General features: G+C 40.5%; 1 protein-coding gene across 9 annotated transcripts in view; it reads right to left on the reverse strand.

Annotated features, from left to right (window-relative positions):
• Window positions 1-27,691, reverse strand: part of mcamb (melanoma cell adhesion molecule b) — a 44,431-nt gene that overhangs the window by 16,471 nt on the left and 269 nt on the right. The gene's annotated exons all lie outside the window — the stretch shown is intronic.

The following is a 27,691-nucleotide window of genomic DNA, read 5'->3' on the forward strand; positions in this document are numbered from 1 at the left end:
TGAGGCATCCTTTAAATCTAAAGGAGGGACCCCCAATTACACTTTACATCCCAGTGTCTCAGCGGATGCTTGAGATGCCAATGAGAGATATAGCCTGGAGGTCATGAGGCTGCCAGGTTTGATTTAATCTTTCCTGAGTGTCTGTGTATTGTGAGCGATGGCAGGAAACATCTTAGTTTATGTCAATCGAAGCTTAAGAGAATGTAAATATGATTCCTAAGTGTCCTGCAATAAGCAGTTTGAGCTTCAGGAACCACTGACAGTTTTTAACCAGATTCATGGTGAGTACATATTTAAAAAGACTAAAATTACATGTGAGTTAAAAATGATACTGTGTGTTATTTATAACAGTTTATCAATCTAGCTATGAGTGCATAGCTTAGCATGTAGCACTGGTAACTTCTGATCAAACACAAACATGGAAAAGTCCACTGGCACAAAGCTGATTTTACAAATGAAGATAAAAAGATACTAAAATAAACATATGAATACAGGATGAAAGCAACAAAACAGCCACACACAAAGCAGCAATGTAAGTTTGTGTGTGTGTGTGTGTGTGTGTGTGTGTGTGTGTGTGTGTGTGTGTGTGTGTGTGTGTGTGTGTGTGTGAGGAAAACTATGGTCTGAGATCAAAGAATAAAAAAAAGAAAGAAGAAAATCTGCATAATAAATTGATATAATTACCTAATTATTATATTTCTGGATATATACTAAGAAAAATGAAACTGTTTTAAAACCATTTGCATTAAGGGATACAGTTTCTTGTAATAATCTATTTTTATAACTGATGCTCATGGCGGAAAGACTTCAGCCGCTTTAGTCTCTGCACACCAGTTACTGAGTGTCACGGTCCTGGGTCAGGTCGACCCAGTATTTTGAGTTTCTTATGTTTTGGTTTATTTTGCATTATGGATTAGTTATTCTCTGGTGATACTGTTTTGATTACAATTATATTCTGATTCTTTAGTTATCTGATGATGATGTTGATGATGATTATTTCTGGTTTAGGTTTTGTTATCTTGCCCTTATGTTTGGTTTAGGTTGCCTGTGCTTAGTCTTCTCTGCCCGTATGTCCCTCTGTTTGTCCATGACGTCATTATGCCTGTTTACGAGTCTGTCTCTGTCTGGCGTGTGCTTCCTGTTTTATTTTGTAGGTCTGTGCCCTTTGTCAGTGCGTTCAGCTTTGTGCTCTCCCTGTCTCGTCAGTGTAATCAACGTCAGCCGTGTCTCCCAGCTGTTTCCTCTTTGCTCCGTTCACCTCTTGTATTTAGTGTCTGTGTCTTCCCCTACTCGGTGTCGCATCGTTAACGTCTGTTCACCCTCGCTTCCTCTGTGTGCTCCGTTTGCCAGCCAGCCTTCCTGCCTACTTATTCCGTTCTTCCAGTTTAGTTAGTATTTTTCTGTTCTGCTTCTTACCAGCAATAAAGCTGTGTGTTTTGAATTACTTCCGCCTCAGTGAGTCCTGCATTTTGGGTCCTCTCTTCCTGCCTGCCCACACTCAGACATGACACTGAGGTATCAAACAGGATTGGTGAAGCTATTTTCGGGCGCACTGATTGGTCATTAAACAGTGATTTCATTCAAGTTGGTCTCTAATCTCAAACACAACCTTCTATGGAGCCAGTTAAGTCTGCAGAATAAGTTACCATGGTGATGTATCACCTTTGTAATAGTGAAGACACAGAGTTAAACCTGAAGTTACCCGGATAAGCCCACATCCTGCTTCTTAGGTGGACTTATTCTTGTTCCTGTAACCTGGACACAGTTCAGCTGTCATCACACAGCTGTCTACTGTTACTTCCATTTATACATAAAAAACAGAGCTTTAAGGCTTTGCTATTTATTGTTAAAGTCACAGTTAAGTCGATGACTGATGAAGCTATGGATTTTATTGGCAGTTGTGATAAATTAGAGACAAATGACACTTCCTTTCCGCTCTGTCATCGCTTCACCCTGCTAGCATTACAAAAATCTATGTGCTGTGATCCAAATGATCAAAGAAGACGATGTAAGCGTCGACACTAAAAGGATATTAAAGGTTTTAGCTTTTAGCTTGATACATTACCGGAAATTTCAGTGCGTTTTTTTCCCCCAAACATTTTAAGTAAAATATTGGTGGACACGTGTGGCTGTGCACTCTTTGTATTAATGACAAATCTGAGCATAACTTGCTGAGGCACTCTTAAGCAATTAGAGCTACTACTGCAGCACGTACACCTACGATGAGTGTGGAGCGCAGCACAGGGAAAACTTGGTAAAGCAGTTTTTGTTCCTTCCAAAAGAAAAACTCCAAATATGTATTTTTAGAAAGGACATTATCCTGCGTCCAACATCAAAAGACACTCCATCCAGGAAAAAGTGTCAGATGTGTGGTCTGGCAGTTAAAGTGAATTATCACAACACCAGGACTGTCCACTGATGAGCTCATCACCCACACACATCCCTGCTCCACACCTGTTGTTTCATCTAATCATCATTTCATTGGATAACGCACGTTTACAGTAACAGCTGCCCCCGAGCTAAACCCCTCACTACTGCAACAACAACAAACATACTTCCTTCTCTTCCTCACCTCCTGTCTCTCAACCCCCGCCCCTTTTCTCCCGCTCTGCTGCGTGTTACTGTTTACTAATGGAGCTGGACGGATGCTTTCCTGTTAAAGAAATCCAATTAGTTTCTCCAACATAGACATTTCCTGGCCATTAGCGACGGAAGGACAACGCTGACTCACTCGCAGCACCCCATCCCCGACCTGAGGACTCACCTACAGTAACAACTGGGATTGAGATTGCTGCTGTGCAGTTGAAGCTTTATGTTTTGAAAACTCTTCCCCCATCACGTCTGACAGCTGGAGTGTTTGCTCATGGGAATCTCAATCACATCTCATTAGTAACTTGACCAGTATTCATCTCCACAGTGCATCCATCAGAGAAGCTCCCCGCAATGCATTGGATCGATGCTCTCCTCATGATGAGAGAACGGATATTAGTTGTTGTGCAGCGGATATCAGACTTAAATAAACGTGACAGAGAAAAAGCTGTGCAGCAGAAAGCTGGACCTCTCCACGGTTTCCACTTTGCAAATGATATTCTTTCCACTAACAAGTGTTGAGACAATGATTTCACATACTGATGTTGGTATTATTATATCTAAAATAAATCGATTTCCTTACCAATGTGTTTTCATGTTTTTCACAAATCTTGATGTAGGAAAAGGTCAGAAACTTTACCTGCCTTGTTTCATTCAAGTATCCACTCCGTTTTCCATCATGCAATAGGACCGTCAGTCAACTCTCGATATATTACGTGTTTATTCACTCTTATGTATCAGACCAAGCCATTGAGGAGGCCTCTAAAAATCAGTATGCAGCATGACAGCAATCCCAGAAATAAAGGGACATCCTCAGCAGCAACAAGAACAGGGAGTCCTGCAAAAGCTGACAGAGAGCTGTTCAACTGCTCATTAAAAAAATCTAATCAGCTAATCACATGGAAGTAACTCAATGCATTTAGGCAAGATGGTCAAGATGACCTGCTGAAGTTGGCTGAACGTGGCGTGGTTGTTGGTGCCAGATCGGCTGGTCTTAGTGTTTCTCAAACTGCTGATCTATTGGTAGTTCATGAAACACAACTATCTTTGGGCTTTAGTCTGAAAAAGGGTTTCAGACTTTTTTGGGTGAAAATGTCATTTTGATATCAGAAAACAGGAGAATAGCCAGATAGGAAGGCAGTAACAGTAACTAAAAAAAACAACAACACTTTTTACAACCAAGGTATGCAGAAGAGCACCTCTTAAGGTGCAACATGCTGAACCTTGAAGCCACAGCAGCAGAAGACCATATAATGTGCCCCTCCTCTCAGCTAAGAACAGGAAACTGACCTCAACAAAACTGGCCAGCAGAAGATTCGAAAAATGTTGCCTGGTCTGAAAAGTCTCAATTTTTGGATGTTAGGGTCATAATTTGGCATAAAAGACAAGTATGGATCCATCCTTCCTCATATCAACGGTTCAGGCTGCCAGCAGTGATGTAATGGTGTGAAGGATATTTTCTTGGCAAACTTTGGGCCCCTTTGTACAAAGTGACCATCTTTTAAGTGCCACAGCCTATGATCACAGTGTTTCCATCTTCTGATGGCTGCTTGCAGTATAATATTCCTATATAACCATGTCACAAAGCTCAAACCATCTCAAACTGTTTTTCTGAACATGACAATGAGTTCACTGTACTCAAATGGCCTCCACAGACACCAATTCTCAATCCAACAGAGCATTTTTGGGATGTAACGGAAAATTTGGCATCATGGATGTGAAGCAACTGTGTGACGCTATCATATCAATATGGACCAGAATCACTGAGGGATGTTTCCAGCTCTTTGTTGAATCTATGGGGTCTCTGCATCCATCCGGGGTGGCTGTAGCTCATCAGGTAGAGCAGGTTATTGGTTGCTCCAGTCTGCATGCCAAAGTATCCTTGGGCAAGATACTAGCAACATGTTGCTCTGCAGTGCATCCATTGGAGTGGGAATGTTAGATAGAAAGCACTTAAGCAGGTGTGAATGTGGCATGTTGCATAAGGTTCTTTGAGTGCTCGGGTAGAGTAGGAAAGTGCTGCACAAGAACCATGTTTCTCTGTCTTTCTCAGCAATCTTTCATCTCACCTGATCTACTCCAATCTCAGCATGTATAATAATGGGGGATTGGAGCAGTTTAAAGTCGAGTGTGAAGCTGCTGAACAGGAGGAACCCAAAGATGAGATCACTGCTCATCCAGATAATTTCACTAGATCAAAATCAAAACTTAAAAAAGAAAAAAAAAACTGAATGACTGAAATCTACTTTTGAAAATGCCATCATATCAGTGATTGCACTAGTTGTCACAGAAAATGAAAAGTAATTTGTTTTTGGAGTGAAAAAATTTGGACTTCAAATTCAACAATAAATCAAAGCTCAAAGCTTTTTCTTCTTTGTAGGAGGAGGAAAACTGAATTCTGGATCTTACACATCTGCATATGAGAGCTCCATATGTGTGTCAGCACTGATAATCAAGCCTCAAAGAGCTCTCAGTTTGCTGTCTCAGTTTAGCTGTCCCTGCAAAGCACAGTCCATCCCAAAAGAGGGTGCACTGTATTCAAACACAAAATTAGACCCACTTAAAGATAAGAGGCTCACACGGCAGAGGCGCGCAGGATAAGAGACAATAAGCTCAAGAGGAAGTCATGTCAAAGACTCGCAGGAGTCTTTGATTTCATTGTTAACAAAACAATTGGTTGCTATCTGTTACTGTTTGATTAAAAATGCTTCCTGCTGAGCTCTTAGCATCTGTGGATGCTCACCCACACCTACAAAATCTCATTTCTTTCATGCCTCTGACTATGATAACAAGTGCAGGCAATTTTGAATACATACAAAAGTCTAGTTGCTGCTAATCAGCAAGCAAAGTGAAGCCAGGGTGCATTCATTTTAACACTGCAGGCCTCCATCTGACAGGTACAGAGCACAGAAGAAATGGTCCATGTGGTCGTTCAAAGCCTGGAATCTGTTTTACGTTTAGCACCGCGATGGATTCATTGACAGGCCTGAGTCTGCCGCCTGTTTCCTCTGGCAACGAGCCCAGACCGCAGATGATCGCCAAAGGAGAGGGCAGGACGCACAACTTCAGCACATTCACTGGCGTTTTACTTAACGGTCCTGTGCTCTTTTTAAAATGGTGGTCTAGGTGAGGAACAGCGCCCCACAAGGATGGCTTGAAAATCCATCGTTCACTCATTTTTCATCCAAGCTGACACCGAGCCAAAGACAACAAATACCTCACCACACCTACAGACAATTTAAAAAATCAACAGTTACCCAAAAGGAGAAAACTGAAGCACACTCATGCAATCCCACAGACAGTGCACCATCACGGTGCCCCACAGGAAACCCTCCACCCCCGTTTCTCATTTTCTTAGTTAACGTCTCTTTTTATTTTCCTCTGTACATAACACAGATACAGATGATTATCATTAAAAGTGCACAATTAACTTTAGCTAAACCAACAGCTCTGTGAAAAAAATAAAACATTTCTGCATTACATCCTTATGATCTGTTTCAGGGAGATTTCATCTTACACCGCACAGGAGGGAAATTCTACTTCTTTGTTTTCCAGTTAGATTTTTGACAGGAAATAAAGTGCAGGACCGTGACTCCAACAAACACCCCCCACCCCACCCGTGTGAATACGTTTAGCCAACATAATCTATCGGGCTTTCCTTCCTTAACCTGTGTTGTCAGTGCCTAAGCAAATATTGTAGGGAAACTAAAGCCTGGCATGTTCATTTTCAAAACCCTCCAACTTGACAGATTCATTTATTACCGATATTTCCTGACTGTCTTCATAAAAACTGTGTTTTCTCTGTTTTAAATAAGAGCAAGAGCAAGATTTCAGGTGAAACGGGGGCGCTATCTGTCAAAATATCCCAAATATGGAGGAACAGGCTGATGTTAAGTCTGCTCCCAGAAGGGGCTAGAAGCAGTTTCTCAGATTTGACAGAAAGAAAAAGATCAGATCAAAGCAAGCAGCGGCCGAGGAGACGATTACTAAGGTCGATGGAAAACAGACATAGGAAACCTGGCGTGGTTTTTTTGTCTGTCTGTGAGATGTGCGCTCACAGACGCACACACACGTCACTAAGCTGTAACTACTGACCTGAACTTAAGCCTCGGCTCATGAAATAAGCACATCGTTATGTTACTGCAAACATCTGAGAACAGCTAGCACATGACACACTTCATTCTCTGCTACGTCTCATTCGCTGCTCCCCAAACGCTTAATTCAGTGAATTTGCAGCGGTCAGCAGGCAGACACGGCCCTGAATTCATTTATCTAAAGGAGAGAAAGTGCAGTTCTGTTTGCATTACGGTGTCCTTGTATAATCAGCTTCCTCTGTCCCAGGGTTACATTTTAAGATGCTGTATTAATATTTACATAGCAAGGATTCCCTCAATTCATGTTTATGCCCAAAAGAAAAGTCTGAGAATCCGCTGGATCAAAACATGAATGGACGACCATCGAATGTTATACTCCAGAGAAGAAGAAGTAACATGGAGGCAGCAGAGCTTATCTCTCTGTACTGCGAGCTGGTCAGTCCTATTTTTAATGGCCATAATCTGTGCGCTATCCTGTCTGGTGACAGCACTGCTGAGAGGCATAAAGGCAGCATAAACAGGACAGCACACGAGAGCTTAATTATCTTAAAAATAACAAGGACCGTATTGAATCTAATTATAATTAATATGCTAAATTTACTGCCCTGGACTCTGTCGTGAAGAACAGGATGCATGCCTCCCGTGTATGTAAACCAAATAATTTCCCATATGCGTGCTGGTGAAATGAGGCGACAGCTCGGTGACATGTTTCCAGCCCTCCTACATCTAAGAATAACAATGGCCTATCAAGCTTGTTTGCTTATATGATACAGCAGATCATATACCTCACTGACACCAGAAATAGGCTGAGAGAGTGAGAGGGAGCATGAGGAGGACGGTGCCTCAGCCAGGCTGCTTTTTGTACAGATGTAAATAAGTCTGAGAAAAGTGAATAGACCATAGATGAGATAGATCAGATAGAGAGGAGGGAAGAAAGAGGGAAAGAGAGGAATCAAGGTGGCTGTACAGGTTGTATTTAGGTCTCTGAGAGTTGCTGTGGCCTCTGACATTTATCACGCCGTAATCCCTCAGCGGCACACTTGCTGTATCTAACACGGAGGAAATGCAATCAGGCTAAAGATAAAGGAGAGAGCCATTCAAAGTGCCAGAACTTTTATTTGCTCCTGACAAGCTTCAGGGTGCAGTTTCCCAGTCGGGTCATGAAACGGCTTCAAAACCACTCAGCAGCCAGGCATTTGTAATGACAGCTATTCAAAGCAGCTGCATTATCACAGAGAGGCAGCTATGGCTTTGCAAATGTTGGAACTGTAGTCTCTGTAAATTTTTCATCAGCCTACTTAATGTTTTTACCTTCCAAACAAGCTGTCTCCCCTTCATGCTGCAGTCGGGCTTTTAATCATTTTTTTTCCCCACACAGTACAAAAGAACAAAAGATCATCAGGTGAAGATATCACACATAAAGAGAAAAAACCTCAGACGATACCGTGAATTAAAGTTAAATCACTAAACATTAAATCTTTGCATATTTAACAACGTATTAAGATCTCAATATGGTTTATAAAATACATTTACAAGTCAAACAGACTGTATAAAGTGCAGCTAAAGCTAAAAAGTAATAGTTGTTGAAGCAATAGGAGTTCACTCACTCCTGATGAACGGTGTGTTTTTGAGGTGACCTGAGGGTGAACATAAAATACTGCAAAGTATTTAATTAAGCTACCGCATTGGTTTTTTACTTCCTTATTTATTTCTAAGTGCTGACATTATTTGGTTTTGGCAGTCATGGGGTACAGTCTAAATCTGATCTTTTTTGATCCCTCGTGGTTGACTAACACGTTTGTCCTATAGCAGCTACCGTAGCTGGGATTATGCCATTGAATCCTGAGGGATATGAAAACAGAATCTGCAATCTAATGACATGTAGCGGAGAAAATTTCACACAATTGCAGCTTTAAATGAGAAGATCATAATCTGCATTTTTGGTTCATCTTGACATCAAGAAAAGATTTTCTGCTAACTAAAAATACTAACTCCCCACAAATGTTTTTTTTTTAATCTTTGTATAAATTAGTTTAGCTTGTAATTATTTTTATTATTATTAAACATTGATAAAGTAACTGTTGAAGTGGAAAAGTAAATTGCCGGATGTAGTTGGCATGTTGGCTAGCTAAAAGGTCACAGCTGGGCTAATATAAACACAAGAGGAACGCTGGAGAGGCCCAAAAAGGAACACTGATTATCTTTTTATTTATCAAATAAACAAAGAAATGAAGACGTTTTAGCTCAGTGGCTGAGCATGTACCCGCATGCCGCAAAACCAAATGTAGCAGCCTGGGTTTGATTCTGACCCGAGGCCACGTGCTCTCTTTCTCCTCGCTTTCATGTCTCCTCTTCACTAAAAACATCGATTAAAGGCAAGAAAAGCCCCCAAAAACGATTTGGGAAAGAAGATGGAGGATGGATGGATTACACTGATTACATTGAATGGATCAGTAGACTTTAGTTATATTTCTACTAATAAGAAATGAATGTTGCGTTAGCGTGACCTTGTACCTTTGTCTAAGATCAAGGAGGCAACAAAATAATTTCTGATGTTGCCTTTAGTTGCAATGGCAGATATGACTAAAAATAAAAGCTAAAAATAAAATTGCTTCCTCGAGTTTCCTTAATTGTTTATGGATACCATCCCCTTCCTCTGCATCTTTCTCTTTCCCTCTTCGAACATAGCTTGCTATAATCTACGCAACTAAAGTATCTCGCGTGCAGCTGGAGATTAAACTGCACCTGCTCATGTCACAGGACTCACGGTTGAATTAGTGAAGCTAAATAATATCTTCTTATCTTGTTAGAAAGAGTTTTAAAATGGATCAAAGTTCTTATCTATTTACACTATTAGCACTATTTCATTTCAAGATTATGTTACGTAAAAAATAAAGTATTGATGCGTCTATAACTGAGATTCTTCTGTTTTTTTCGGCTAATAACAGGGCTCAGTGAACAGGAATACATCCACATTTATTCTTTATCTCTAAATAAATAAATGCCATTGACTTTCTCTGTAGACATATTCGACAGACTGACAAATCCACTGTAGAACAACTGAGTTTGGTCAACTCGTCTCAGTGAAATGGTGCAAAAGAATGTAACTCTTGCAAACACACAGTGAAGTCCTTGTCACATGAAGCATTTTAATGCACATATGCCACGCAAGACCAAGACACCCCCCCCCACACACACACACACACACACACACACACACACACACACATCTCTGGCACAGCAGGCACATTTCTCCATAATGCCATGAGTAATCCACTCAAATAAAAGAAAGATTGACTTTTCTCCAGCATGGATTAATAAATATACATGATGTGTCACCACTGGATTTTGTTACGCATTTCTCATATCTTGCAAACAATTGTGCATGCTGTATTCGTGCAGATAATCTTTCATATTTTTATTATCCACAGTTCACGAAGCCAATTGTAAAGGATCTCTCCATTAACGCGTCAATACCAGAAGCCTCTTAGACCTGGGTGATTGTTCTGGTTTCCCTTCATGAATATGCATGCTCCTTTTTACCCTGTTGGCTTGCATTAGCTGTTACAAATTAGTGAGGCTTTAGGTAATTAATCAGGACTCCCATGCAGAGGAGACACTGATGCAACTTTTGGCCAGGCGGATGGCTCCATGTTGGCTGCACACAGCAGCTCTCATGAGTACCTGCCGACAGCAGCAAACAGAAGCAGCATCTAAAAACTGGACTCAGTGTGAACATATCAAGAGCGATTCAACCAGATGACGCTCATCAGTATCAAACTAAGCACACATTTCAGATCATTAGTGCTGAATAGCCAGCTAATCACGTGGGATGAACGCACGTAGAAGGAACTTGCTAGATCTGAAACACAGCTGGAAGATTTATTTGCACAGGTGCAAACAAGCGTCTTTTCTCTTGCATTTGAAGTCATTAGAGTGAAAATTATCCAGGAAGATAACAGCTTGTGTGTGTTAGAAGAAAATGAGTACCAGTCTGATTTCTTTCTTCTCCTTTTTTTTTTAAATTGAGTTAAAAATATCCAAGTTGTTATAAATGTTTTGGTGTAATGACGACGGCAGAATGGTTTTATAAGCTGCCTTTGTTTCTGGAACTTGGAAAAAACATCTGGGCGTATTATTTTATGCATGAGATAATATTCAATCAATCAATTAACCAAAATCAACCATTAACAGATGAGTTGAATCAGCTGATGGCAAGTTATCTGGTTAGGTGTTGATTTTGCTGTTTAAGAAAATGTTGAGCGCTGATTCAATCTTTAGGGCACCGTGAGTGATTTTGACCAACACTAACACTACGCAGGAGGTCGGAGTGTACAAACAAGTGCAATAAACACCTAGAACATAACATCACCTGGGATACTGGGACTGTTATGAAGGACCGCACCAATAAAGTTATATAAAGCTTATAAAGACAGTAAATTAATCACATCATACATGTTCTTACACTTATTGCCAGGCAGCAGCCTAAGCAGACAAGCCCAGACCTCCATCTCCCCAGCCACCTCCTCCAGCTTGTCCGGGGGAACACCAAGGCGTTCTCAGGCCAGCCGAGAGATATGAAAAATTAAATGAATTAATATTGATTAAAGTAATATTGAGCAGAATTGATGCTCTATCCACTGAAACAGGATGCTGTGCCTGGACACCACATATTTAGCAATAAGCTGAAATCAATTCTGCTCAGTATTACTTTGATCTCTTTATAAGATTACTGGTGCGGCACTCCACAACAGTCCCAGTGTCTCATGTGGCCCATTGGGAAAATTAAATGCCCACCTCTGATCTAAAGGACAGTTTCACAGTATTGCTTTCATTTACAGCCGTGCGCCTGGAAAATAGAAAAAGACAGAGAGAGGAAGTAAGAATTAACTTATTGTACTTTTAAAATATTTATGCATTTAAAATGCATTAATTAGACCTTAGCAATTTACAGCATGCAGACTGTAAACTATGATAGTTCAATTTATCTTTAATTCTATATAAAAATGTGTCTTCTTTTGGTCCAGAGAAACGGCACCTGCGATTTTTTTATTGCATCTTTATGAGATTATTTTTGGTGGGGGGTTCTGCTTTTACTAGACAGATGCTCTTCTGATAAAAAAAAAAAAAAAGAAGATGTGGAGAAGGAGACTGGGCGTTTTTATGTTTTTGAACAAAGTCAGAGGCACACTAGGTGCAGACTTAGCTCACCAGGATGCCACCTTCTGATGTTGCACAGACTTTTAATCAAAGAAAGAACTGAAAGTATTATAGATGATAGAGGAAGCCATATTGCACTGCATTGCGAGTAGGAACAGAGCACTCCTCTGTCTGGGGCCCGCGCGGGATCAGGTGATGTTTAAATTGTTGAGTCCAATGACAAAGAGATGGACGGTGGCAGCTGTAGCAACCAAATTGCACGTTCTCACAATGCTTCAGAGAAAACAAGGTCAACTTGTCACGCTGACCTGCCAGACACTTTCTCCAGCACACACAGATCCCCGGGGTGTTCTGGAGCCAAATGCCGGCCAGATCCACTCAACATGCCATCAGAATTAACGTTTTCCAAAAAGGCAGAGGAGACGGAGTACACAAAGAATGTAAATACAGTGGAGAGAATCAGAGCAGACCACACATCAGGGGAGATAGCGAGGGACTAGGCTGACTATATTACATTTCAGCGGACCACCTGTTACAGTGATCAGGCGAAGCTAGACCTGGCTCGGGTCTCAGACTGTGTCTTTCAGAGAGGGCTCTGCTGACTCACAACTGTTACAACAGAACACTAATAAACCTTTGAATGGCTCTGTTATAAGGTCACCTCTGACAGCACTTGAAGTGTTTTAAACGGAGCTGTGGAAATTAAAAAAGACAGAGAGCTCTTTCTTCCCTCAACAATTAGCTGAAAAGTTGATGTTAAGTTAAGGAGGAGGAGGAGGAGGAGGAGGAGGAGGAGGAGAAGGAGAAGAAGAAGAAAGAAGAAGACTTGTGTGAAAATGCATTTTAATATCCCAAATATCACCACCCTGTTATTGTGAAGGCAGCACAGGTAGCTTCACTCTTCCTCACAAAACTAAAATGACACATAGCACAGCATTCATGGAGGATTCTACCATTACTTTATCCATGTTTTCTGTCATGTCACCTGCATATACCTGGAATAACGCCACCTTAAATCTACCAACCAGGCCTCTGCCAATGGTGAGGTAAGCATAAAGACCGTCTGGCTATGACCGGTGGGTTTGTTCAGTGAGTCAACGTTTTCTTTTCCTACTCGAATCACCAGCGTTTACTTTGTCATTCGTCCCATTTTGCTATCGTGATTTCTCCTAGTAACATAATCCTGACAATCCAGAAGCTCCACAGACACTTTCATAAGCCCACACGAGTCACATTGAAAAACTTTACTCCCATTTTTTGATTTTTTAATAAACGCCAAGGAAAATCAGGGCATTTAAATTAGTGTAAGAGTGCTGGAAATTTCTGAGCAGTCCCAGAACATAAACAGATCTGTGGACAGGCCTTCAGCAGCAGGTTTCAAAGACCTGAGGCCAGCCCCTCTTTGATACGCAGCTCTTTGGTCTTCCCTCCGCAGCTACGCTCCAAAGAGAGTTCACTCCCTTCCCCGGCCTTTGATAATTACTTTTTCAACAAGATGTACTTCCCCGTGTTCAGAGTTTCCTTATTATTCTATTCTGCTATGCCCACACACTCAGAAACTCACAGACTTTTAAAAATGTGTCCACTCTGTGACTTTTGACTTCATGTAGGATGAGGTCATTTTCCCATGTCTAATTCCACTACTCTCATAATATTAAAAAAAAGAAAGAAAACACTGTGTAATTACTCTCACAATCTGACACACTGATGCTCACTTGCGTTACTGTCTATGAGTGTAGTGGAATAAATCTCACAGGGCCATTTCCTTATATCTGCTCCCATAATGGTACAAACGCCCCCTTCATCCTCTTTCCCACGTCCCAAGACTGCAAAAACGGTCTCCGTAATCAGATGCTCTGCGAGCAACCAGCAATAAAATAACACACGTAGTTTGGAAGTATGGGAAAGGCCAACAGGGACAATATTTTTGTGCTACGCTGATCGTAACGATACAGAAACCGAGAGGAGGGAAGGGCAGGGGGGGCAGAGAGCGGTCTCATGACATGGCTTCAGAAGTATGAGATGTGTGCTGTGTGCTGCTGGCATATTGTGGCTAAAGATAGATCCCTGATACACAAACTTCAAGCTTGCAATCCACTGACTCTGAGGTGGACAGAAATAACGATTCATTTTGTTTTTACATCCTTTGTGTGCAGATGTCGTCTTTTTAAGTGTTCATTAAAGCAGATAAAACGACATTCTTAAAGTGCGAGTATCACAAAGACTCATTCTTTAGCAGCTGCCATTCCTAGAGCCTGAAAACTGACAGGAGTGTATTTTTCTCACTGCACTTAACGCTTAATTCATACTTCTGTGGTCCACACGTGCAATGTAGTCTCCATAAGTGGGGAGTGTCGTTGCCACCCCTCGTTTCTATATATATTGCAACAAAGTTTAAAACAGGTTTAGAGTTTTACTGAAAGTAGTAAAACTTTTATCTTTTAACTTTTTAGGATCCCCAGAAAACCTGGAGAAGGGTTGCTCAAGGCTGCTTTAAAAATGGCTCTTTGGAAGCTAAAATATAAAGAAATGAGGGGTGGCTCAAGACTTTTCCAAGACTTTTTGAGGGCTTGTATTTCACATGAACATCAAGTAAAGCATTTAATAATAAAAGCATTCCTGTGTTTGATTTTTGTCATTTGTAACATGCAAGAGCTAAAAGTCTCATGGACTGGGAAACCTTTATGTGCTCTGTTACTCCATCTTCAGTAATTCATCAATCTGAGGTATCCAGACATTTCACTGGGTGGTACATCGTAACAGAGGTAAAGATATCATTACGAGCCTTTAAAGGGCTGCAGTGGATTTTTGGTTAATGCTGTTATTCACACTAACGTCATCTCAGGATCTCACAAAAACAACGCCAGCGTTGATGCTCACACATCTCTTGCTCACATGCTTTGGTCGCCAAAAGCTTTGCCTACTTATCACAGGACAAATAAAAAAAAGTCAGTTTTAAATGCCCCACATGCTGCGGTGTTTGTGCTGAATTATGAAGCAAGCCATGCGGCGAAAACAATGATCTCTTTTGAGAGCATCAGCTGTTTCTACTTCGAACGCAGACTGAAATGAAATGAATGAATCATATCAGCCACTTTCAGTGTCTTGAATGTGCAGCGTGACCCAGATACACGCAAATATTTCAGTTTCATCTGAAAAGAAGGAACTTTGTTTGGAAAAATAAATTAGCTAGAACATTAAAACTAATGAAGTTTTAAAACATACCCTAATAGAAGAGGGGGAAACACAAACAGTGGAACCGTTAACCAGCAGTTATCTGCCATAACTAAATACTGTGAAGCCGCAGCAAACACACCAGTCTGCTCTGAGGAGTCAGCGGCACGGCGTCAGGGCTGAGGGCTCGTAGGTTGCATTAGGTTAAAAGGATCCTAATGTGCATTAGATCAGCACAAAAACAACATCCATTATTAAGCAGGGTGTTGAACTAACAGAGAGCAGGCCGAGATCCCCAACAAGCCTCCCATCTCCACTTGCGCCAGCACAGCTCCCGGCGGACACATTAGGTCCAAGGATCAACACGCGTGTGAGCAGCTTCTACATGCTATCATGTTCGTGCTGTAAACAACACAACAAAGCATGGAAAATGAGATGATTTAAGTGTTATTGCAGACTGACACCAGGTGCACAGTGGTACACAGAAAGTAAAGGCTAATTTAACCCATGCAAATTAAATCACAAACCAACATGTTATATGTCAGGGCGCGCTCGGTTAGTTCTTATTGTTCCACACAGCATTTCTGGCTTTGGTTGTGGTCTCTGAATGTGAGACATCTTGGACAGTGTTTTTATTCCTCCGTGCAGATTGTCCCAGAGATTTGAGCTCTTCAAACCTTAAGTTTAAGCTGCTCTTATTCTCTTTCATCCACCAGATATTCACCAAATAAATTCCAAGTTGAAGGCCACACTAGTCTGTCCACCACAGGCCAATCATCCTGTCTCACCTGTCTCACGCTCCACACACACACTCCTTTGGTAACAGCACCCAATGAGAGCTACATGAGAAAAAAAATCAAGATTTAAAAAAGAATTGTAGTTTTTCCCTTTTCAATAGCCCAACATATGACCCACACACCGACAACACTTAGCACAGAGACACAGAGAGACTGTGTGTGTGTTTGACCTCAGAGCTGCAACAAGAGACGGCGGAGCACTAAATCAGCTTCGGGGTGGAAGAGAGACAGTTTCCCCAGCAGTGCATCAGCCTTTGACGGAGACGATTCCACATTCCTCTGCAGCCACTGCTACTACTCCCTCACCTTTATTCTCACCAATTACATAACAATTCCTCCAATATATGATTGAAATTGATGCTGTTTGAAGCCTCCATCTCTGCTGTGGTTTCAAACTGAACTTTAGATCTCAAATTTAAAACACATGCACACTTTTTTCCACCCCTCTCTCCTGGGTGTCATGAACTGCTTTCAAGAACACGTTAGACTGTGCATTATGCCAGATTACATCAGTCGCACAGAGTTTTCCAACAGCTTTGCAGGTGTGCCCGCAGTGGAGTCTGCAAACCACAGTTCACTCTTGAACAATGGAAAATCAAAGGCCGTCCTCATAGACTCACCTTGTTTCCATCTCAAACTCCTCTGACAGCATTTCTGCAGGTACCGGTTTTACTATTCTCCTGCTTTAATGTCTCATTGATGTTTTTCAGGGTCACATATTCGCAGCCTGATAGCCTGCAGCTGTGTGGATACTCTTAGTAAAAGTTCTTTTCTTTGATAAGATTTTTGAGATATAAATGTGGTACTATACTCTGTAAAGAGAGAATTCTTGAGTTTTTTATTTCGTGGTAGTTATTGAGATCGTGTCTCAAAAATGTCCCTTAAACCTTTAGTGTCTCTCTTGTTCAGCATAGGTCTGGAAGTCTGCCTTCCACAAGGAGTGTAAGCCACAGAAGGTCAGCGCTGCAAAGGCTGGCTGTTTGCAGAGTGCTGTATCAACGCAAATTAACCAAAATTTGACTGGAAGGGAAATTTTTAGCAGAACATAGTGCACAAGCACCTACGGGAATTTTTGCAGATTTTTAATTAAAGTCCATTGGAGAACTTTAAAAGAAATGACATATAAAATTTGCATTTCATTAGGAAATTAAGGTCCTAGAGTCTGGAGGAAGAGTATAGAAGTGCAGAATCGAAGGTGTTTCTGCAGTCAGTGAGGATTTGCCATGTCCTCCTGATGGTGTTGGTGGCTGGTGGGTCCGTAGTGCTCTATCAAGTCCAAAATCATGTTTCCATCTGTGGACGAACCAATTTTCCTTTCCAGCAGCACTTAGCACCTGCCCACATTGCCAATGTGGCCAGGTTTGCTGATCTCGTTATTAGCGTGTTTGATTGGCTAAACAGCCCACCTGACCTATCAAGACAAAGATGAGAAACACCCATCTCAAAAATTAGAGGCAGGCCAAAGGAAGCCAATGATGCAGTGATTTGTCATAAAGAAGCCACAACAAAGTATGGACTGTGTGAGTGAACACACTTGGACATCTCTGTACTGTAAATCCTTTTTGAGTGACCTTAGGAAATATTCCAATAATTGGAGATTCTGGATTTCTGGTCTGCATTAAGTATAAATGATAATCGTTCAAATTAAAGTAACGAAAATAGTATTAGTATTTCTCTTTACACATGTACACAAAAACTCTTTATGACCCATAAAGAGACATTTAATAGCAAAGACTCCTCTGCACCAAACATTGTTCCCACCATCACATTAAACTGGCATTCACCCATGTGATTATTCATGCTTGTGCTTGAATTAGTGACTGTGCAGTTTCTCGAACTCTGCAGAGAGCCATGCTGTATTTTTATATAAAGTACAGCTCATATAATTTGGCTCATAAAGTCTCACCATAATTTTTATCCCGAGGCCAAAGCATCAGCTCAACTCATCCTCCTCTAAGAAAGCAGATCCAGGGACAGGAGCATGCATACGTTCAACCTACATGCATGCAATATGATTTTTGTCCAGCTGTTTCCAGGATGTAGCCCAGACATATTCTCGGGTTTTGGGTTACCCACAGCAGAAACGGGGGGTGCATACACAAATGCAAGAATGTCAAAGTAGAGAAGAGATTGTGCACTCATTACAACAGGATGATTCATGGTTGTCACATTAGTAGAAAGGTTTTTGCGGCGTACCATGATATAAAAATCATTTCCTTACAAAATGAGCAAAGTGTGAGTTTTGCAATGTCACCAGCGTTATGAAGAAATTCTGGAGAGAAATTCTTTCACAATATGGTCACCGGATCACACATCCCACATTCTCTCTGACGTTGTGAAAGTGTTCGTTTCAACATTTAGGTGAAGTTTCTGCAATGCTCGAGAATGTTAATCATTACTTAAGGCCCGAAGATCACTTAAAACCATCAGTTTGCCATCAGAGTCGGTGTGACTGACAAAAATCATTCAAACATACCAGAATTTTAGTCTGGAAGTAATAAGCTGTCAGTAGAAATTGATCTATTTATTCTTAAATAGTCTCAAAAAAGTTTTTGACATTAGTAATTTCATAACCCAGATCTTTAGATTGTCACAAAAAGTCTGAATTTACAAAAGTAAGAGAGGTTTTGCAGGATTGGTCAATACTGAGAGCTCACATATGCAATTTGTACAAGCTGGCCACTTTATTCAGAACTGCAGGTGATTTCAGCAAAGGTGCTGAAAACATTTTGGTCCGTGATGACATGATAGCGTCACACAGCTGCTGCAGATTTGTTGGCTGTGAATCTCCCGTTTCACCACATCCCAGAGGTCTGTTTGACTACAGTGAATTCACTCTCATGTTCAAGAAACCGGTTTGAGATGATCTGAACTTTGCGACATGGTGTGTTATCCTGCTGGAAGCATCTTATCAGCTCGAAGCGATCTGACCTCTGACATCAGCAGGGCATTTTCACCCAGAGAAGTGCCTCTCACTGGATATTTCCCTTTTTCAGACCATTCTCTGTAAACCCTAGAGATGGTTGAGTGGGAAAATCCCACACAACCATTACTAGATCAGACGTACTCAGACCAGCCCGTCTGGCACCAACCATGACACATCTAAATTAGCCAAAATCACTTAAATCACTTTTCTTCCCCATTCTCATGCTCGCTTTGAACTTCAGCAGATTGTCTCTACAATGTCAATATCCCCAAATGCACTCAGTTGCTGCCACGTGATCGGCTGATTAGATGTTTGTGTTAAAAAACAGCTGAGCTACTCTACCTGAGAAAGAGTGTATATAGAAAAAGCACAGTGAAAAATATAAATGGATATATGTTTATGTGCCCTGGTGTTTTTGGGGGGTATTTAGGATATGTCAAATTAAAACAGGGTTCTGTGAATGTATTTCTATAACAAATAAATTCATTGGCAAAATGCTCCTAATGTGTTTACTGATAATGCTGCTTCCATGCTTCTGACGTACAGACACTATTAATAAGCCTTCTCTGTGAGCTTATAATTAATGAAGAGTGATAGAACAACTAATACAACAATTAAGACCTTTTCTCTTCTCCACGTCTATTCTCAGACAAACAGCTGATACTTCCAGTTAACATCCAGAGGCTATGGCAAACCGCAATTATTATTGGATGCATTTGTGCATCAAAGTCAGCCAAAGAGACATACCAACAATCCACATGGCATACTCGCAGGGAAGGAAAGCACAGTGTTTCCAGGATTAACTGTTGACTTTGAATGTACTGTTTGCACTGCTGGTTGAGACAGTCTAAATAAGAAGTTGAACAGTATTCAATGAAATCTGAAAACAAATCTCAATTTAACTGCTGCACACTGGTTTCTTGCCCCACCTTTCAATAACTACAGAAGCTTCAGTGATCTAAGAGCGTTGATGTTTTTGGCTAAGAGATTTCACGATAAAAAGATTTATCACTAAAAATCCCCACACAACATTTTGGGTTTATTTCAAGCTTTGATTTGCTATGAAATAATTCCACAGGGATTGTAATCGTGTCTGAGATTACAATCGTGTCTCTGCTCTGTGGAACAAGGATAAAAAAAAACAAGATACAAGAAAAACCCCACTCTGCCATTTCATAATTATGTAAAGAGTTCGAAGCTTCAAAAACAGAAAGAAAGAGGAACAGTAGTTAATAAATGACTTATTAACGTATAGTTGGCATGCTATATAAAAGTACCTCAATATAAACTGCTCTCTAGTGCTCAAGTGTAACAAGTGTAACAGGTCAGATTAATTCCCAACAGAGTTGAATGCGAATAAAAAAACAAAAAAAACTGAAGCTCAAAGATGTAAGACGACCCTTCATCCCGAGGCTTTTCAAGTGCTGCCACCCAATCCCTCGTACAGCAATAAAAAAGGTCAGAGGTCACTTAAAGAAATGAAAGAGATCAATCATATCAGAGGAGTTTACAGTTCCCATGCTTCCCAAGAGTCACACAAACTTACAAAGTTTTTATGTTTAGGCTACAAATATTGGTTTCTTGAAAAGTGTGTTCTGTTTTGTCTTGGTTTCTGGCTGTCTCACAGCTCAAACACCTTCCAGCGCTGACTTATTCATACCGTTTTCACATGAAGTCACAAAAATATGAGCAATTCTACCAAAGCCTAAAATGATTTTTTCCAGAAAAACATTTGTTTTATTACAAATGTATTAATCTGTTGTGACTGCTGCAAGCATGTGTGAATAAAACAGGCCTATTTTACAAAGTAAGATATCGTTTCTGTGAAAAAAAAAGAATGCAGTTTATGAAGGAAACGCAGCTTCTTGTTTATTTCCTGTGGTAAACGAGTGTTACGTGTCACAGCTTATCAAGTTAAATTATCCACATTTTTTCCACCCACTTTTTGCCCACATGTCATATTTTTGCACGTATCATATAGCGAATACATCAGTTAACCATCTTTTATGCATGTTGAAAGAATTGGAAACTACCGGGTTACTTTTTAATACCAATACGGTCAGTAGAGGTATCAGCACAAACCCTTTAAGGACAAACAGCTAATCTTTTCTCACCGCTTAATGAAAAGTGGTTTGCTCACTTCAGGATGTCTTCAGTCTGCCCCAGGGACAGTTTTATGTTTATAACACTAAAGTAATTAAGGCCTGAGCTAGATAGAGGTAGTGAACAAGAACTGCAAAGCTTAAAAACAGCATGGGTGTGAGTTTAGACAGCCAGGCTGCACAGTGACTCAGTGTTACCCGTGTGAAATAGTAACCCTGCTTTAACAAAAATAAGACACGATGACAACAGGTCATTAAGTGGTAGCAGTGAGCTAACCTGAGAAGGCACGCAGGCTCTGTGTATGTGTGTTTATATGTGTCTCCAAGTCAGGAGTGTGTTGTCAGGACCAGGTGTGTGCAGCTGTCCGTCTGATCTGGACTTCAAAGCCCATAAGAGCAGCAGTAGGTGGTTATAGTTGGAGGAGAGCTGACTCCTCAAACGCTGTTCTAACTGAGGTGATCTTTAAACTGCCTGATATGAATGGATTTGCCCCGCAGCCAAATATAGAGCTATACATCAGGGTACATCATCACTATCCCATGAAATGCTTCATTGCACATCTGCAGATGAGGCCAATGCTGAGTTATGAGGCCTTCTACGTGGCATAGCTGAAGGTGTGTTTCTTATAAACCCAAGATGTGATAAAAATAAAACATAAAAAGTTGCAAGAATCTTTGAAAATGTGCACGTTTGAGCTTTCTAACATTAATCCACCAGTAGAAGTTGTGAAATCACTTTAATTACAGACTTATTTTCCAAAAGGGAAAAAAAAAAGCATTCTTGTTTGAGGGAAAATGTTGACAGAAAGTTGTATTGTATCCTGTTCTGATACGCCGAGCCTGAACAAAGCCGAATATCTGCTTCCTTCCCTTCGCTTCTCACAGTAAGCACAAGTTAAACCGCTCGCTCTGGAAACAAAAACTGTTGATATTAAGATATCATTCAACAAGGCTGGATTGCAGAACGTTTCTTTGCTGGAGCTACATTATACAAACAATCATTTGCTGCTACTCAGGAGCACACACAAAATGGTCCCGATGACAACAGCACAAAGTCCTGGGAGCTTTCTCCACCAGTAACAGGCCCCCACCCTCACCATCGCTGGTTTGCTATATTGACCCAGGTAATGGTGATAATGGATGTTATTCCCATCAATAGGAAGATCAAACAGTAAAAGGAAACCTTTTGCTTCAACAATTCAGGTTCCCAAGTGCACAGCTTCAACCCATTATATTGCTCAGCGGGGAAATACTGCACCGGATCAACACAGGATCTGTAGAAACACTTGAAAACAAAACATTTCTGACTCTTACACCAAGCACTACATGTTACTACTAACACTGCCTGAAAGCCAAAGTATTACAAGTTTTTGCTCAACAGCTGTGGCCACAAATGGAAACTGCTGTCTGAGTTACTCTACAAGGTAGCGCAAGATTTCTATATATTTTTACTTCTGCGTTTCAAACAAAAGTAAAAAAAAACAGGAACCAAAAAACCCACCGTCGTGGTAAAATGCAGTGAAGCATTAAGAAAAAGTCCTAAAGGTGTGAGATAGACAGTCATGTTTATCAGCTACTGCTTACACCCCAACAAATATCACAGAAGAATCAAAGGTGGATGCTTTTTGTTTCTTGAACTTTGCATAAAAATAACTCAAGGGTTCAGCTAAAGAACAGTAAAGATGAATACACGCCATGATTCAACAACATTAGGTTTATCGGACTCTAACATCGTTGTGGAAGAATTTTTAATCATTCTTCTTTAGTTCATTGAGGTTTTGGGGGCTTTCTTTTATGCACAGCTCCCATCACAGCATTTGGCCATCGCAGCACCTTCAGTCTTTTCTTTTTCAGCCAGAATGTTGTAGATCTTTGTTCTGTTGCATGAACCAATGTCAGCCAAACTTTGGACTCTGATGGACAGATGGTCTTATATTTGACTCTAGAAGACTGTAGTATACAGAGGGATTTATAATCCACTCAATGACTGTAAGGTTGCCAGGTCCTTTGGCTGCTAAACAATTCCAAACCATCACCCCTCCACCACTGTGCTTGACAGTTGGTATGAGTTGTTTGAGCTGATATGCCGTGTCTAGTATTTACAAAACATGGCGCTGTGCATCATGATCAAACTTTGGCCTTGTGTGTCCAAACTGCATTGTTCCAGAAGTCTTGTGGTTCGTTCAGATGCAACTTTTCAGCCATCCTGTCATCTTCTTATTAGAGAGAAGAGACGGTCTTCTAGCAACTCTTCCAAACAAGCCATACTTGTTCAGCCTTTTTCTAACTGTACTGTCATGAACTTCATTTGATCATTTGGCATGCTAACTGAGGCCTTTAGAGTCTAAAATGTAGCTCTTGGGGGTTTGTTGCAATTTCTCTGAGCATTGCATGTTCTGGTCTTTGAAGCAATTCAATTTTATTTTATTTATATAGCACCAAATGACAGTTGTCTCAAGGCGCATTATATTATAAGGTAAAGACCCTTAAAATGATACAAACAAAACCTAGAAAACCCCAACAATGACACGACCCCCTATGAGGGAGCACTTTGGCGACAGTAGGAAGGAAAAACTCCCGTTTAACAGGAAGTAATCCTCAGCAGAATATTCCAGCGGATATTATATATAATGTCTAACTATAAAATCTCCCTGTGCATTAATACTCTGAAAACTAATATTCATTTTAAAGATACTGTTTGCATGATTTCTTTTTCAGGATCTAGATTGTTTTTCACTCTTGCTAACAGCCATAAGCTCAGCAGGATTAATGTTGTTTAATGTTGTTTAATATTGCACTCTCACCGCCCATATCAAGCACCAGCAGTGCATGGCTCCTTTGCTCTGGGGTGTCCTGATAAGCCTGTTGCATAGGAATAGTGCAGCTCAACACTCGAAATAAGACAGCATGTGCTTATGACAAACTTTCTCCAGGCAACAACCCTGATTTTTGGCCATAGTGATTCTTCCATCAGTCGTAATATATATGCCAAAATAAATTTCAAGATTATATGCGACACTGGTGTGCTTGAAATTATCTGGGGTGTTATATATTGCCAATATAGTATGTCAGAACTAAATTACTATAAATTACTAATAATGGCTGAGGAAATTCAGACATTAAACACGAGTCATTCAATGCTCAGTGGGAGCAAGGAACAGAAAACTATCCAGGTCCTCCGAACTGCACCATATGTCACAATACAATGCCTGTCCCTCTGCACAAACTGGCCATATGCACAGAAATGAAGCAATCACGGTCCTCGCAGAGAAGGCTGAATTTACAGACTTCCATTTCCAATGTGCTCCACTCTGCTGATGCTCTGCCAGATTACTGGGCCTCAATTTTCTATGCTGCGGTCAAGTCACAACAAGGGTGTTTATTGTACATGACCGGCTCTCTTCTACTGAAAAGCAGAAGTTGTTTTGAGCGCATGAAACTGAGGCACAGCGTCTCAGCTGCAGCAGAAAAGGATGACCTTTAAATGAGAGAGGTCTTCCTGCTGCATGAACTGGCTTGATTAGGTGATTTCACAGGAAACGAACTCTCTCCTTATCAAGAGTCAAAGATAAAATCCAGCAACAACTGCAACTTTTCTCTGATGTTATTGGATGGAGTTTTAGGACAGGCACTCATTCATCTCCATAAGCATATTCATTCAAACAAGACATTACTGTGTACTCAGCAACTCAAATGCATCAGATTATAACCTCTAAAGTAGGTCCTCTATGATTCAAGTTTAGTTTAGACTTCTTTGTTGAATCTGTGTAGACTATTTAAATCTGTTGCCTGACTGATAACTTCACACATTTCTAAGGCGGTGCAAAGCAAGCTATGGCATAGATTTCAGAGCGTTTCCAGTTACTTCCAAAAGGTGTAGATTTAACACTGAAACACAGATCGACTCTCACGACTGCGTCCTCGTGTAAAACAGGGATTTTCCACTTTCTTTCTTTAAAAAAACAAATCAATAAAAAAAATCTCTGTTTTGAAAAAGATTCACATGAAAAAGTGATATCAAGCTTGATTAAGAGCATGTTAGTGCAACCGGTGGCAATATGAGTTGTTAACCCTAATCATTCAAAAATGTCAGCCAATCAGAACCCTAGAAATATCACAGTCTGACATTAAAAAAGAAGATAAAGGCGCACATCTTTTAAGTTGCAAGATCATGTCTTTGCTCTTCTCTCCACATGCAGAAACTGAGTTTCTAAAAATCTTTACCCTGGAAGGAGTTTTTTCAAAAGCTCAGTTTTCAGTTCCCTGAAATGCAATTTACACCTGCACAGTTTTTAAAATATTTACACTTAATATTTCATCATTGTTCAACAGAAAATATGAATATGCGAATAACTTAATTAGAAAATTGTTTACATATTGTAGTGATATTTGTACCTCTAGAGGCTAAAAGATAAGCAGATAAACAGAAGAAAAAAACAGAAAACAAAACTCACAGCTAGTTCTTGTTTACTACTTTCAAATCTGTCTTAAAAGCTTCCACAGTTTCTGAAAATCTCTCAGTTTCAAAATTCTGATGCAGCTCCGGCATGTGCGCAAGCAGTTGACTAGCGATTAGCCACATTAGCTGTGCAACATGCTAAAGTAAGCCATTTCATGTTGTTATTGTGAAATTACCATAAAAAAGTCTTTATTTCCTTGGCTACTTGTAGTGTTAATTCTTATTTGTTGAAAGCTAGATTTACAACATTTCTACAGTATCTTCTTACAGTGAATCAGCTCTTTCTGACTTCATATGATCCAGTTCTTTACCATTATTTCAGTCAGTTAGCTAGTCAGTATTATGTGTGTGTCAGTGTTAAGTAAACAATTTGATCATATTATACACTATATGAACAAAAGTACTGGGTGACCTACACATTACACCTGCAGGAGCTGCTCGGCCATGGAAGTCGATGCCATGAAGCTCCCAGCACACACTTTTGTGCTGATGTTATGCTAGCATTCACAACTCTTACACATGACTCGCCCCAACCTTCAGCGACTCTGCTTTGCAACTTTGCATAGTCCGCCACTTCATGGCTGAGTTGCTGTCGTTCCTAAACATTTCCACTTTGCATTAATATCACTTACAGTTGATTGTGGATTATCTAGAAGGAAAAGAATTTCACAAATGGACTTGACAGTGGCATCCTATTACAGCACAACAGTTGAATTCAGTGAGCTCCTCAGAACGACCCATTCTTGCAGAAACATTTGTAACAGCAGACTGCATAGTTAGGCTCTTGATTTTATAGACCTGTGATAATGGGAAAACACCTGAAATCAAAGATTAAGAGGTGTGGCCAAAAGCATATTGTGCATCTCTCGTGCAGTACGTACATAAGTAAATAAAATATGGCCTACACGGCTAGTTTATTAATGCTTGGTCAAAAAGATATCTATGGTCTGCTTTTTTTTTCAATATTTTACGGTATTGTATAAAATAAATCCATGATTGTGATTAATAGTCAGGAATCAACAGTTATTTTTCACCATCCATGTTACTGTCAACAGATATCAGCACAATTTAATTGTATTGGAGCTGCCAGCACAGGCATGGCTCCTGGAGGTTTGTAAAGTCAGAGAGGTGCAAGTCCAGGAAACAGACTTTGTAAGGGCAGAGAGCTTGAAGCGATCACAAACAATGGGTGTGGAGTCAAACAGGAGGTCAGCACAATACAATGATGAGGTACAGAAAGGTCATTAGGTAAACGGTGTTCAAGGAAAGGTGAAAAGGGGTAGACGAGAGAGCAACACATTCCTAAAGGAGGGAAGTGAGAGGCTTGCAGAGAGGAAGGGTTCAGGGGAAAGCACACTTAGAGCTTTCTTGTACAAACAAACAAGTAAACAACACAGGAATATCAGAAAGGTCTCTAAAACCTAAACCGTACTGTGGAAAGCCCAGATAGCTGCCCTTTCTCACTTCCAGAGACACCACATACAAATGTACACTTTCATGCTCTCTAAAAATAGCATTCATCAGCACCTCCCTGTGGGTCTCACAACTTTTTACAGTTCTCTCACACAACTGATCCAAAATAAATCCGATTGACAATAAGTACGCAATCCCTTTGACATGCAAATGTCAAATTATAAACCAGTGTGGTGAGAGCTGTATCTCATACTAGGGATATATTTGACTTCTTGTTTCTGTGTGAGAAACAGCCGAGCCATTCACCACTGCCAGGGAGGCACTGGGCCACTCGATCACTGCTGGGAACAGACAAGAGCTGACAGAAAGCAGACAGAGAGCCACCTCACTGCAACTGCACCTCTAAAAATACATGAAGCAAGCAGCATTTCATACTAACCACAGCTTCATGCATGATATAAATCATGATCTCTCATTATAAGAATAGATTTTTATTCACTGTATAGGTGTGACAAGAGTGTCATGTTCATTCACAGCAAGAGCACAAAGTCAGTGTTTGTGCTCACCATTCACCCACATACATACATACATGTATACACATGAATTTAAACATATATTAACAGGAAAATCAGTTCACCTACATATTGCACCATTATAGCCGTGCAGCTGTGCTAAAATGCATTTTCTGTATGGACTTTCAAAAGATGAGGGATGTGAAACTTTTCAACCAGGTTACAACAACTCAAGTGTGTGAAGGACTTATTACTTTTAGCCAAATGTAATGTAAGCAAAAAGAAGGAGGCTGTGCAGCGTCACATCTCTGCAGCTGGAAGAAAAGGCGATATGAGGAGCCCTGCAAGAAAGTAAAGTTTCTGCGCTGCAACTTTTTCAGCTTCCTAAAATCTCTTTGGAAGGTTTCTCTGATGGATTTCCACAGAACACAAATTGCAGTTTAACCGCTGGTGCTTTACTGACAA

Source organism: Astatotilapia calliptera, chromosome 14, assembly GCF_964374335.1.
Source record: "Astatotilapia calliptera chromosome 14, fAstCal68.1, whole genome shotgun sequence".
Classification (NCBI taxonomy): Eukaryota; Metazoa; Chordata; class Actinopteri; order Cichliformes; family Cichlidae; genus Astatotilapia; species Astatotilapia calliptera.